Consider the following 15,802-nt stretch of genomic DNA (forward strand, 5'->3'; position numbering starts at 1 on the left):
CACCTTGCTCCCCAGCGCCTCCTCCACATGGCTCTCCTGCTTTGTGAGATCCTTTACATCCCACCCCCCACCTCCCCAGTTTCTTGCTTGACCTCCACTACCAGGAACATTCTAAGCCCTAAGCGCTGGCCCAGTTTGCAAGTCCTAGATCTCTCCATAGCTTCATCTTTTGAAAACTCCCTAAAGCCAACTCGCACATTTGTCCCTAGAGATTTCTTCCTCAAGTTTGCTGCAACAGTTCTAACAAAAACACAGACTGAGAAAATATGACAACTTCAACAATTTTTAGAAATTTTTTTTCTTAATACCATGAAATGAGTCAGACTTCCCTCCCATTAAAGATGACTAAGGCAGGCAGGACTCACAACTTAGAGGAGGGAGAGCACTCAATAACCTCAATGGACATCTCAACAGAAAAAACAGCAACAGTCATTCAGTTCCTCGGGTGAACAAAAGACGTACAAATATGAAAAACCAAGCATGACTTTAGAAGTATAATAAAACAGCATGCTTGCAATAAAGGGTACTAATCAAACTTATTTTTTTCCTGTTCTTTGTTCCCAAAGAGGTGATCCTTCATCAGATCCCCTTGTTTTTATTTTCTGTTCTTCTCTGAGTATTTACTTTCATCCAAGAAACACATCAACTGTAGTTTATCAGCTTAAAATGTAATGTCTAATATAACTTATCATATATAGGATTGTGTGTTTTTAGCATATTAAAAGAAACCAATTTGAGTCTAGTCGGGTAAGTGAAATTCTCTTTGGAAAAGAGAATACCGATGTTCTATTTTACTAACTCAACCCTTACATGAGAAAGCTTCTCATTCCAAATCCGTTAAAATATTTTATTTGATCAAACATAAATATCTAACAAAATAGGAAGAATTTGGAACATTCTGAAAGTTGATTTAAAAACTGATGAAAGGGTATGCTTTTAATGATTTATTTATTTGAGAGAGAGAGTGAAAAAGAGAGAGGGTGTGCGCTTGAGAGTTGGGAGAGAGGCAGGAGAGACTCCAGGCAGACTCCCCGCTGAGCAAGGAGCCCGAAAGGGGGGGGGTGGGGAGGGTTGGGGGGGGGGTTGGGGTGGGAGCTCAATCTCACAACCCATGAGATCAAGACCTGAGCTGAAACCAAGTGGCTCAACCAACAGAGCCACTGAGGCACCCCAAGGGTATGCTTTTAAACGATTAACATTTTTTATGTGAATTTTGCCTCAATTAGAAAGAAAATTGATGAAAGGGACAAGGAAGATTCTCACCACTGGCCACGACAGTCATTGAACTAGACTTGCCTTCCCAACATAACCATAAAACCGGACTTATATATTAAATAAAATAAATGCTTTCGATATTGGATAACAGACAACACAGGACTGTAATCTCTGAACGAAGAAAAACAAACGAGGCAGGCACTATGTTGGCCCAGTTTTCACCCTGGAGGCTCTTTCCAGAAAACAGCACAGAACATGATAACCTTGTGAGCTACGGATAAAGGGATCAGAGTTTGAAGGGGCTAGGAAAGATGGAATTTTCAGGGCCCCATATCGGATAGAAGGGAGCAATACAGAAAAAGCTCCAGAAATCTACATGGGATCTCCTTGGGTCTTGCTTTGAATACTGCTAACGCACAGGGTAACACTGCACAAAGCTGGAAACAAATTACTGGGGAAAGAACAACTACAGGGGACCTGTAAGCTGACTAATACCCAGAGTTCCCAAAGGGCTGGGAAATGTTCAACTTACAATGACCTATAGAGAAGCAGACTTGTCGAACAGTCAGGCCATTCTGTAATATGTTAGGAGGTCATGGCTTGTCAGTAATGCTAAACTAGCCCTAGAATGAAGACTACTTTACAGCTACCCTAACAAAGCTTTAAAAAAGCCTTAAAAGTGGGAAGATCAGTCAGTTAGGTGTGTGCCTTTGGCTCAGGTCATGATCTTAGGGTCCTGGGTTCGAGCCCCGCCTCGGGCTCTCTACTCATACCATAATGAAGCTGCAGAGAATCAGCGATAAAGAGAAAATTCTTAAATGGCCAGAACAACAACAACAACAACAAAATACATATCACATACAGAGGAAAGAAGGTAAGCAGGAAACAATGGAAAATACTTAAACTGCTGGCAGGGGAGGTGGACAGGAGTGTGAATCTAGAATTCTACACATATCCTTCAAAAATGAAGGTTGAAATGAACATATTTTCAATTGAAAAAAGCTGTGAGAATTTTTCAGCAGCAGATCTGCATGCAGGGCCAGTGACATAATTTGTGGGTCCCAGTGCAAACTGAAAATGTGCAGGGAAAGTGCTTTAAACGTAGATATGAAGCTTTTTTCCCTTTCTTCTGCAATCTCTTTGAATTTGTCATAGTCTTCTTTATTTTACTATCTAATGTTTTAAGTAAAAAAAAAAATCTAAATTATTAGCATGAATATACCATTCATCTCTATGTGTGCAATGCCATTTTAAATGCAAACATAAGAGCATTTAGGGGCGCCTGGGTGGCTCAGTCGTTAAGCGTCTGCCTTCAGCTCAGGGCGTGATCCCAGGGTCCTCTCCCACTCCCCCTGCTTGTGTTCCCTCTCTCGCTGGCTGTCTCTCTCTCTGTTAAATAAATAAATAAATAAATAAATAAATAAATAAATAAATAAATACAAGCATTTAACTCATATGCAGAATCACTGGAAATAAACAATTCCTATTTTTGGCTTGTCGTGAATGGTGCTTCAAGCTGCCTGGAAGAGACAAACACAGCCAGATTCAAAAGGTTGGAAGGAGAAAGGGAGGGTTCCCCCACGCCTGGAACAGGCCAAGAGAATGTTGTCAGGTCTAGGGATACCTGTGGAATGAGCACAGATTCTCAGAGGAACCGGGGAGCCCTTGCACATGCCTGCTTGGGCCTAATGGCTGCTAGAATCCCCCTCCTGCCAGCCACCAAACCAACATGCCACGCTCTGGCTGAGGCAGGGTCTGGGGAAGTACAGCCAGGTATCTCCACATCCCACAGGCATGCCTCCCCAACTCATGCCGGACAGGTAACCCCCAAGGATCTATAAATCTCTGCCCAGAACACACTTGATAATCTGCACCGGGGTGGGTGATGGGCTTGCTTCTGTAAAACCAAGGCCTCCACTTGGCTGCTCGCCAGATACAGCATGGTGCTGCCAGTGGGGGTGGGACAGCCATTGCCATGCCCTGTTTCAAGACTTCATGGGTGTACCTAACTCAACCTCAACCCTCCCACACCAGGCTTCTGCTGAGAGCAGAGTGACAATGGTCACAGGGTGCAGGGGGGGAAGGGCCGTGCAGGGCTAGCTGGAGAGAGGGCAGCTGAGAACTCTTCCTCAGGAGGTGGCAGGAGGCAGGGCCCCGAGTGAACTGAGGCTCCAACCCCTGGTCCACACTGTATTGTCCCATCAGTCTTCACATACAGAACAAATTCAAGGGTGCCTGGCTGGTCCAGTTGGTAGAGTATGCAACTCTTGATCCTAGGGTTGTGGGTTCAAGTCCTACAGTGGGTATAGAGATTACTTAAAAATAAAAAATATAATCTTTAGCTCAGATTTTATGGCTCAGTCAGTTAAGCATCCTCCTTCAGCTCAGGTCATGATCTTGGAATCCTGGGATCAAGCCGTGCATTGTCAGACTTCATGGCGAGTCTGCTTCTCTCTCTCCCTCTGCCCCTCCCTCTCCCTCTCTCAGATAAATAAATAAAATCTTTAAAAAAATAAAATATTTTTTAAAAACCCCACAAATTCAAAGATTAAGTTATCAGAATTTCAAGATGGCTACCACAGAGTATAAAACCCCACAGGGCCCTTTTGAGTGCAGGACCCTGTGCAGTTACACTAATTATTTGCCCATGAAGCTGGCCCTGTTTACACTATATTGTGGAATTTATAAAAATGTGGGAGTAAAACTTAAGAAGAGCACAAAGGAGGGAAAGAAATATGGAAATGTAGTACCTTAAATTTCTTACTTTATATGTGAAGTAATACATTATTTTTTTAAGATTTTATTTTTAGGTAATTCCTACACCCAACATGGGGCTCAAGCTCACATCTCCAAGACCAAGAGTCGCATGCTCCTCTGAGCCAGCCAGGAGCCCCACGTAGCACATTACTTGAAGGGGAAAGATTAAAGTTGTACGTTGTGAACTCTAAAGCAATCACTAAAAGAAGGGAATTCTAAAAAATACTCAGTGCAGAAAAAGGTGGGTTGAGGGAGAGGAGGAAGAACCACAAGAACAAAAATAACCACCAAAAAACCAAACAGAAACAGAAAATGAATAGCAAGATTGTACACTTAAATCTGACCATACTAATAATGTTTAATGTAAATGAGCTAAACTCTAAATAAAAGGCAAAGATGATCATACTTGACTAAAAAAAAAAAAAAGCAAGACCTAACTCTGCACTTCTTTAAATACTGCACTTTGAATTTAAAGAGACATATCTGTTAAAATAAAGAGGCTCAAACACTAAAGGAAACATTATCCTAAGAACCCGGGATTGACTGTATTAATATCAGACAAAGCAGACTTCTAGCCAAGAAATATTAGCAGAGATAAAGACATTTCAAACAAAATGGAGTCAAGTCATCAAGAAGGTTGAATAATCCTGAATGTTCATGTACCTAATAACAGAGTTTCAAAATGTAAGAAGCAAAAAAATGTCAGAACCAAAAGGACAAATGGATAAATCTGTAATTTTACTGAGGATTTTATCACTCTTCATGAATAATAGCCACACTGACAGAAAATCAGGAAATATATAAAAGACTTGAATAACACCATTAATCAACTTGACCTAAGTGACGTTTTAGAACACTGCACCCAACAACAACAGTATATATTCAAGTATACATGGACTATTTAACAGTAAACCATATGTTGGGCCACAAATAAAACTTAGGGAATTTTAAATGACTGAAGTCATTGTGAGAATGATTCTCTCACAAATAAAACTTAGGGAATTTTAAATGACTGAAGTCACTGTGAGAATGATTCTCTAACTCACAATGGAACTTAATTAAAAATAAATAATCAAAAGATATCTGGAAAATGCCAAAATATCTGGAAAGAAATGCTTATGTTACTAAAAAAAAAGTTTGGAAATACTGTATCTTGGTGTTTGAAATTAAAACACATTTTACCCCATTAAGTTTCAAGTTATTATTTTCAAATATTCCCCAGATTAAATGCTCTAGGTTAACATATTGTTTAAATTATCCTATTGCCAATCCTGCACAAAACGTACCATCCTTTTCAATATTACACCCTTCTAAATCCTATAGTGAAATTTGAATGTCATTATTCCACTTAATATCTGAAAAAACCCCCAATGATTTAAGGTTGTCTCTTAAGAAGGGGAAAAAAAGTAAACTAAACTCAAAGCAAGTACAAGAAAATAATAAGTTGTAAATATTCATGAAATAGCAACCACTGAACAACAGAGAGATCAATGAAACATAAAAAGTTATTTGAAACATCAATAAACTGATAACTAAGTGGATTGAACAAATAAAAAAAGAAGAAAAAGTGCAAATTAGCAGTATGAGGAATGAAAAAGGGGTCATCACCACAAATCTTACATTAAAAGATATACAGAATGATTATGAATACATTCATTGTAGTAAATTTGACAACTTAAATGAGATGGACAAATTCCTTGAAAGATACAAATTGCCAAAACAGACACAAGAAGATACAGGAATTCTGAGTATCTCTGTATTTATTTTTTAAATTAAAATTTTAATTAAAAGCCTTTGCATTAAAAAAAACCCTCCAGGTCCATGCAGCTTCACTGGTTAATTTTATTAAACATCCAAAGAAATAATATTATCTTACATAATAATATTCAGCCATTAGGCCCAAGCAAGCATGCCCCACATCACAGTGCTGGGCTCCCAGGTTCCTGTGAGAATCTGTGCTCATTCCACAATATTAATCTTACACAAACTCTTTCAGAAAATAGAACAGGAAACATTTTCTAACTCATTTTATAAGACCAACATTACCCTGTTGGAAAAATCAAAGACACTACAAGAGAAGAAAAATACAGAGGAGAACTCATGAACGTAAATGTGAAAGTCCTTTAAGAACATAAGCAAATAAAATTCATAAATAAACATAAAAGATAATAAGTCGTGAATGAGTAGAGTTTATAAGTGAATGCAAAGTTGCTTTAAAATTAAAAATAATTTTTATGAGATAAAGAAAAAAACCCTTTTGTAATTATCTTAGTAGATGCAAAAAGGCATTTGAAAAAATTTCACACTTATTCATAATTGGGGGAAAAAAAACCTCTAGCAAATCAGAAATTGAATTTCCACAATCTGATAAATGGCAACAATGAAAAAACTACTGCAATATCATACAAAGTGGTAAAAGATTTAACACTTTCCCTTAAGAGTGAGAAAAAGGCAAGGATGTCTTCTTTCACTGCTTTTATTCAACATTTTTATTTTATTTAGATTGGAAAAGTGCCCCTTCAGCTCTGATACACTGGGGAACAAGGTCGTGAAAAGAGGAGGACTTGGGGTGGTGCTGCCATTTCTAACGTCTTGGGTCCCTGGGCCTTTTGCAGAACTTCCAACAGTGCTCCGTTGGGACAGAGCATCCAGAGGTTCACAACCTGCGTGGTCTCTAGGAGCCACTAGCAAGAGGGCCTAGGGAAGAATTTGTCATTTTCAATGGAAAACAAGTGGCAGTTACTAATTATGTCAACTGTGTATTTTGGATCTGGACTTGCTGCACTTTTTTTAAAATAGTAAGACACCAGTTGCTTAAGAAATAAGGATGTTTTAATTAATCCATTAAACAGATGTGAAAAGGAACACGTAAGAGGTGCAATCTCTTTGAAAAAAATGAATCAAACTCTTGAATTCAATATACTCAATATGTTTGTAAATAAACTTAGGGCATAAAAAAAAAGGAAAAGAAGTAAAACAACATGATTGTATACATAGAAAGTCCTAAGAATCTACAATAACAAGCTACTAAAATTCATCAGGGAATTTAGCAAGGTCTCAGGATACATGGTCAATATATAAGAGACAACTTGTACATATGTATATATGGTGAATAAACAATTGGAAAATGAAATGTAATATAACATAAACAATTGCATAAGAATCATGAAATACTTAGGGGTACAAAACTTTTCCACTGAAAATACAAGATATTGCTAAGAAAAAAAATTAAAGAACTACTAAATAAAGAGATCCATCATCACATTAATGAACTAGAAGATTAAATTTGTTAAGACATCAAATTCTCTCGAAATTGATCTGTAGATTCAACACAGTCCTAATCAAAATCACAGCAGGCTTTGCTGCAGAAATTGACAAGCTGATTCTCAAATTTATATAGAAATGCAAAGGACCTCAAATAACCTAAACCTTTTTCAAAAATAAGAAGGTTGAAGAACATATACTACTGATTTCAAGACATTATAAAGCTACAGTAATCTAGACAACGTGTATTAGTGAAAGCAGACACAAATGGATCAATAGAACGGTACAGAGTCTAGAAACAGACCCACACTTATATAGTCAACTGATTTCCACAAAGCTGGGGAAAAATGATCTTTTCAACAGATGGCTTTGGAACAAATGGATTTCTACTGGGAAAAAATTAACCCTGACCTTTACCCACACCATTTATAAAAGTTAACTTGAAATACAGCATAAGCCTAAACCTAACAGATAAAACTATAAACCTCCTAGAAGAAAAAACAGACAAAAAAATCTTTAGGGAAGGAAAAGATTTCTTAGGACATGAAAAGCACTAACCCATAGAGGCAAGAAATGGATAAACTGGACTTCATCAAAATTAAGATCTTGTGCTCTTCTAAAGCTGTTTTAAAAATGAAACAGCAAGTCACAGACAGGGAAAGAATATTCAAAATACATATATCTGACAAGCACTTAAATCCACAACATATAAGGAACTGTTACAAATGAATGATAAGGCGAACAATACAATTAAAATATGCATCAGATGTGAACAGACATTTTACAAAAGATTTTACAAGTAGCCGGTAAGTACAATAAAGTACCCGAAAAACGGTACACTATCATTAGTCATTAAAGACATGCAAATTAAAACCCAAGATACCACTACATACTCACTAGAACGGTTAAAATGTAAAAGAATAATACTAAGTATTGGAGTACCTGGAACTCTCAAACACGGCTGCTGTAAAATGGTACAACCACTTTGGAAAACAGTTTGGCAGTTTCCTATAAAACTAAACATATGACGGCCATATGAAGTAGCAATTACACTTGTAGGTTTTTCACGTGAAAGAAAAATGTTTACACACATAATTCAACATGAATATATTCACAGCATCTTTATTCCGAATAGCCCAAACTAGAAACAACCAAAAGGCTATCAACAAGTGAATAAAGTGTAAGATATTCATACAATAGGATATTCCTCAGCAATAAAAAGGAACAAAACCAACAATATGCACAAAAATGTGGACATCTCCCAAAAACATGCAGAAACAAAAAAGTACATACAGTATGATTCCATTTACATGAAATTCAAGAACAGCCAAAATTAATCTATAATGAAAGAAAGCAGATCTGTGGTTGTCTAGGGCCAGGAAGGTGAGAACTAACCACAAAAGAGTAGAAGGGAACTTTTGGGGGTGATGAAAATATCATACATCTTGATTAGGATGGTAGTTACAAAGGTGTATACATTTGTCAGAATTAACTGACCATACACTTAAAAGGGATGAATCTGGTTGTATGAAGTTATATCCTGGGGCACCTGGCCAGCTCAGTCGGCAGAGCGTCCGACTCTTGATCTCGGGGTTATGAGTTCAAGCCCCATTCTTTCTCTTCTTCTTTTGAGACTCTCATTACACATATGTTAGATGATTTAATATTATTCCACAGGTTACTTGTGCTCTGTTCTTTTTTTTTTTTTTTTACTTTTTTTTTCTTTCTCTGCTTCAGTTTAGATAAATTCTATTGACCTGTTTTCAAGTTCACTAAGCATTCTACAGAGCAAAGTTCAATCTGATTTTAAGTCCATCTAATAATTCTTACTTCAGATATTGTATTTTTCAGCTTCAAATTTTCTATCTGGTTTTTCTAACATTTCCATTCCTCTTCTGAAATACTCCATCTCTCCACCCATTATATTTTTTCCTGTATATTATTTAATATATTTATAATAATCTTCAAGTCCTTGTTGGCTAATGCCAACAAATGTGTCATCTTTAGGTTTCCTTTTTTGACTCTTTTTTCTCTTCATTATGGTTCTCATTTTCTATTTCTTCTAGTGCCTTGTAATTTTAACTTATGTATGTATGTATGTATGTACATATGTATGTATGTATTTAAGTAATCTCTACCCCCACCACGGGGTCAAACTCACAACCCTGAGATCAAGAGTCGCATGTTCCTCCCACTGAGCCAGCCAGGCATCCCTAGTGTCTTGTAATTTTTAATCATATTCTTGACACTGCCTATAAAAGAACAATAGAGGAAAAGATATACTTTGTGTTTGTTTTGCTCTATATATTTCTGAGATTATAAACATTCCTCTCTCTGGTAATTAGATTCAGGGGCTGATAATTCGGATTCCTCCTACAGTCAAGTTGAACTGAGGCTGGTCTTATTACATGGAATTCACCTGGGATTAGCCCAACCTTTAACCTCCTGAGCTGCTGCTACCTTTTAAATAGTGTCAATATTTGAGCTGGAAAAAGGATGACTACGGTTTCAATTATTTTTGCTTCAACTCTGGATTCAACCCTGGCAGGATATCACTGCACAAATATGTGGGGCTATAAAACTTCTTTGTGCCTCCCATACCCCCTGCAACACTGCTGTGTTAGTAAAAACTGGAACAGCAGATAATTATTGGGCCAAGTGGTTTGTTTTGCATTTGGGATTCCTCCAGATTCCAATCCACACTCCAATTCCAATTTTAGTATGTGTGCTGCTGAAGCAAGCACCACACTCCAATTGCAACAGTCCATACTGTGAACTAAGACTTGGCAGATTTTCCCTTTCCTCTGGGAAGCCTCACCATCTATGCCAGGGCTACTTGTATCCAGACTATATGCTTGTCCTCACGTATGAAAGTTGTTATGGCTCTTTGCTCCCTTATAAAGGAATTCACTTTGGAACTCAGTTCATCGAAATTTCCCTGCATCCACTACTATTCACTAGCCCCAGGGAAATACATGATTTTTATTTTGTCCAGGATTTTCTTATTACTATGGGAACAAATGTTTTTCAAGTCCTTTTACATCCTAACTGGAAGAGGAAGTCTTAAAATGTTTTTAACGAAATAGAATAGTGAACAATAGTATAAATCAGAATACACTTCATGAAGGAAGGGTAAGTATCGCTTCAGAATATTTGTTTCAGGTGTGTGTGTGTGTGTGTGTGTGTGTGTGTGTGTGTGTGTGTGTTTGTGTGTGTAATGGATTGCACATGTATTTATTATGGTGAATCGTGGTAAAAAATTTTGGAAAGTCTGTCTAGAGACACTGACATTCACTTCAACGCAAGGTAAGTTTAGAGAAAGGATATCAGGACACTAATCTTTATTTTTCTTTTAAGCTTTTATTTATTTGTTAGAGAGTGAGAGAGAGCACAAGCAGGGGGATGGCAGGCAGAGGCAGAGGGAGAAGCAGGCTCCCTGCCGACCAATGAGCCTGATGGGGGACTCAATTCCAGGACTCTGGGGTCATGACCAGAGCCGAAGGCAGACGCTTAACTGACTTGAGCCACCCAGGCATCCCAGGACACTAATCTTTTAGAAAATTGTCTACTGGGTGATGGGCATTAAGGAGGGCACGTGAGGTGATGAGCACTGGGTGTTCTCTGCAGCCGATGAATTGTTGAACACCACATCTGAAACTAATGATGTGCTGTGTGTTGGCTAACAGAATTTAAATGAAAAAACAAAGAGAATTGTCTACTGCTAGCTGAATTTCAGGCACTGAACAGTTCAGAAACATATAGGCTTTTACATATCAACACAGAACAAAGTAAGTCCCTGGAAAAATACACAAAGCATAAATTATCACAATAGGCAACTGCTGTTAGAGAAGAATAAAATACATCCAGATATTTTAATAACAAACAGCCTTTGGTTTTTATTAAAGCCAGTTTCTGGGCCTATGTGCTATAATTCAATGTGCTGCTTACTGATTGCTATTATTAGATTAAGAATGCAAAGAAAGATTCTGGAGAGAGAATGTGCTCCTTTTATATCTGGCTCCTTTAATAAAAATATTTTTGAAATTTCTTTTTTTGGAGTGAGGGAAAGAGATGAGAAGATTAACTCAGCATCAATGAAACAAACCATAGAAGCATTTTTAGGGGCGCCTGGGTGGCTCAGTTGGTTAAGCGTCCTCCTTTGGCTCAGGTCATGATCCAGGGTCCTGGGACTGAGCCCCGCACTGGGCTCCCTGCACAGTGGAGAGCCTGCTTCTCCCTCTCCCTCTGACACTCTCCCCCCCACTTGTGCTCTCTCTCTTGCTCTCTCTCTAACTCAAATAAATAAATAAAATCTTACCCAAAAAAGGCATGTTATGAAACATAGGTAGAGACCATAGTATTTATAAGGGAGGCATCACCATACAGGATACAAGCAAAGAATGCAGGCTCTGGTGCCAGACACCTGGATTCAAATCTTCTGCAACTTACCTAGTGGTGGGCCTTGTATTCTTAACCAATCCAAACCTTACTCCATTAACAAGGGAATAACACACACCAGTAGAGTTATTAGAAGGATCAAATGAAATAATATATAAAGTCTCTTGTAAAGTGCCCAAGAATAGTTATGACATTACTGTCACAACTTAAATATTATATGTTATTATATGTATGTGTCAGTACACATCTTTGCCAATCTAACTTCCTGAATGTCTCTCTCTTTATTTCTATCACTATTACAACAACCTCAACTCATGTACTTATCATTCTTCACCTCGAACTACCATAATATAGCCTCCTCTATGGCCTACCTGCTTCTAATATCAACTGCCTTCCAATACTGTTGCCAAAGTGGTATTTCTAAAACTTAGCTATGATCAAATCACAAACCAGTTAAAACCTTTGGCGGTTTTGGTGCTCCAAAATCTACCCAAGTGGTTATCAAAACATCCCATGGAACAATGGACTTCCAAGAACTGAACCAAGATCAGATATAAAAATTGAGGGGCACCCGGGTGGCACAGCGGTTAAGCATCTGCCTTCGGCTCAGGGCGTGATCCCAGTGTTCTGGGTTCGAGCCCCACATCGGGCTCCTCTGCTGTGAGCCTGCTTCTTCCTCTCCCACTCCCCCTGCTTGTGTTCCCTCTCTCGCTGGCTGTCTCTATCTCTGTTAAATAAATAAATAAAATCTTTAAAAAAAATTTGAATAATACGGGGCGCCTGGGTGGCGCAGTCGTTAAGCGTCTGCCTTCGGCTCAGGGCGTGATCCTGGAGTTCTGGGATCAAGCCCCACATCAGGCTCCTCCACTGGGAGCCTGCTTCTTCCTCTCCTGCTCCCCCTGCTTATGTTCTCTCTCTCACTGACTGTCTCTCTCTCTGTCAAATAAATAGATAAAATATTTTTTAAAAATTGAATAATACCCACACACACTAGTTTGCAGAAATAAGTTATATTAGTAGATATAATTTACTAAATATTAAGGTTTTTTTCCTCCACAAACATATCTTAAACATTTGACCCTTGCCACTGTTTGTGGTGTTAGTCGATGCTAACAAAATGGCAAAACAAACACATGGCCAACAAAAATAAATGAAAAAAAAATTAGGATAAACCAATCATGAAGAGTTTTAAAGCTTTTAAAAAATGTCACAGGTACACATACATATACTTTTATAGCACACACGCAAAATATGGTCATAAATGTGCTACTCAAATAGTTTGGTTTTTTTAAAAGATTTTATTTATTTATTTGACAGAGAGAGAGGCAGCGAGAGAGGAAACACAAGCAGGGGGAGTGGGAGAGGGAGAAGCAGGCTTCCCGCTGAGCAGGGAGCCTGATGCGGGGCTCCATCCCAGAACGCTGGGATCATGACCTGAGCCGAAGGCAGACACTTAACGACTGAGCCACCCAGGCGCCCCATCAAATAGTTTTTGGTTTAAATGATAAAAGTAAACAAGTAAATATTTCATGGTGTCCAGAGACAAGATAAAGTCCATAGTCCTTAACGTGATACATAAGATATTTTCACCCTCTGATTCTAGCTTGCTTCCTGCCATCTGTCTTGCTTACATGCTACATTTCAAGAACATCAAATCATTTGCATCTATCAGTGGTTAAGAGCTAGGATACTGGAGTTACAGAATTCAAATACCATCAGACTTGGTTGTTGGCTGTGTAACCTCAGTCAAATTACTTAATCCTTCTAAGCCTGCTTCTTTATCTGTAGAATGATCATAATGTTATAGATAACACTTATCAAGCATTTACTATGAGCCAGGCATAATTCTACTCACTTTGCCAATATTAACCCATCTCATTCTTGTAACAACCCAGGAGGTATAAATATTGTCATTATCCTCATTTTGCAGATGAGGAAACAGGCACAAAGAGGTTAAGTGTAACTGATATGGGTCTTGGTATTAGTCTCTGCCACAAAAGACAGAGGTATTCACTCTGTAAGGTTGTTGTAAGGATTAAATATGAAATGATGTAAAAAAAAAAAACCATTTGAGACAATTCCTGGTATATAGTAACTGCTCAATAAATGAGAGCTATCGGGGCGCCTGGGTGGTTCAGTCAGTTAAGCATCTGACTCGATCTCAGCTCAGGTCTTGATCTCAGGAACGTGAGTTCAAGCCCCGCTGCATTGGGCTCCATGCTGGGTGTGGAGCCTACCTAACAGAAACATGATAGCTATTAATTATTTCCTGAACACCCAATGTACTTTCAAGACCTGTTCAAAGTTTTTCTGGAAACCTTCCTTAGACCCTGACCTGGAGTTAATCACTCCTGAGTGCTCCCATTACATCTGTTAATATTCTGTAATCCTTTCCCAATGTTAAATTCCTCTTACAGCAAATACTGTATACATTTTCCATGACCTCAAGACTCTTAATGTTCTTGAATCAGAAAAAGAGAAATCTTAAGGGTGAAAATGGAGAGAGGTAACACCAATAGCCAGAGAGGAATAAATATCTCTGCAATGCTGTCTTGAAAGCCCTAAAGTGAACCTAAATCTCAGAATGTAACGCCCCTGCTTCTATAGCCGAAGATGCTAAGACATGTGTAATAGAAATATTGGATGCAGGGGTGCAGGGGGGGGCTCAGTCCGTTAAGTGACTGCCTTCGGCTCAGGGCGTGATCGCAGGGGCCTGAGATCCTCCAGCCCTGTGTCAGGCTCCCTGCTCAGAGGGAATCTGCTTCTCCCTCTCCCTCAGCCCTTCCACCCCCCCAATTCCTCCACTCGTGGGCTCGCTCTCTCTTTCAAATATGTAAATAAAACAAAATAAAAAAAGAAATACTGGACGTAATAAAATCTGCTCAGGAAGATGGGTAGGAATTTGAACTGCTCACATTATCTGTGTTTTGAAATTTTCTAGTAGGTATATTTAATAAAATACTAATATAGTATTTAATTTGTAAAGCCTCTGGATAAATCTTTTTAAGATTTACTTATTATTATATAGAGAGAGAAACTCAAGCAGACTCCCTGCTGAGGGTCGAAAAGCCCAACACGGGGCTGGATCTCACAACCCTGAGATCATGACCTGAGCCCAAACCAAGCGTCGGACGCTCAACTGACTTGGCCACCCAGGTGCCCTGCCTCTAGATAAAGTTTTAATAAAGCCCACAGAAATAATTCTGCATGAAATTCTTTATTGAATTTGCTTAAAATATTTTAAAGCAAAAGAGAAAAAAAACCTGTTAAACTGGCTTCTACCTTTCAAACTGTTACCATCTTGTTAACTGTTCCTTGAATAACAAATCTTCAAAGCAAGCACATACAGGATATCAGCCTTTTATCTCACTTCTATCAGAGGAAACAGCCTTATAGGTAACTAAAAATGATTCCCAAAATAGCAAAGAAACTTAAAAAAAAAAAACAACCCCAATACTACTAATAATAGACTATAAATTTCTCAGCAGTTATTGTGCGTAACTGCAAAGCAAGCAATAGGATTCTTCAAAAAATAAATTTAATTCCTTACCAGTTCTATCAACTCTCTTAAGACATCTGTCATGGAAACTTTCTGAGTTGTGTTTTTTTTAATTTTAATTAATTAATTTTTAAAGAGATTTTATTTTTTTGTCAGAGAGTGAGAGAGAGCACAAGCAGGGGGAACGGCAGGCAGAGGGAGAAGCAGGCTCCCTGCCAAGCAAGGAGCTCAATGCAGATTCACAATCCCAGGACCCTGGGATCATGACCTGAACCGAAGGCAAAGGCTTAACCGACTGAGCCACCCAGGTGTCCCCCCCTTTTTTTCTAAATGAAAGAATGAAAAATGATAGTTGACTTAATTCAGATTATATTCAGAATTTTGAGGCACAAGCCAAAGAACTAGAATAACCCTAATTTCATGATTGTGTTACATGGTTGGTTAGCCACATTATTTAAAAAACTTTCAGGGGCGCCTCGGTGGCTCAGTTGTTAAGTGTCTGCCTTCGGCTCAGGTCATGATTCCAGGGTCCTGGGATCAAGCCCCGCATTGAGCTCCCTGCTCAGCAGGAAGCCTGCTTCTCCCTCTCCCAGCGTCCCCCCCCCACTTGTGTTCCCTCTCTCACTGTCTCTCTCTCTCTGTCAAATAAATAAATAAAATATAAATACA

The 15,802-nt window shown here is 38.5% G+C and overlaps 1 protein-coding gene and 1 pseudogene across 1 annotated transcript in view; one reads left to right on the forward strand and one right to left on the reverse strand.

Moving 5' to 3' along the window:
• The window catches only part of DENND2C (DENN domain containing 2C), a 79,192-nt gene that overhangs the window by 39,396 nt on the left and 23,994 nt on the right, over positions 1 to 15,802 (reverse strand). The gene's annotated exons all lie outside the window — the stretch shown is intronic.
• LOC123795415 (cytochrome c oxidase subunit 7C, mitochondrial pseudogene) lies at positions 3,025 to 6,797 on the forward strand (annotated as a pseudogene).

The sequence above is a fragment of the Ursus americanus genome, chromosome 12, assembly GCF_024610735.1.
Source record: "Ursus americanus isolate L20-20 chromosome 12, mUrsAme1.1.p, whole genome shotgun sequence".
Classification (NCBI taxonomy): domain Eukaryota; kingdom Metazoa; phylum Chordata; class Mammalia; order Carnivora; family Ursidae; genus Ursus; species Ursus americanus.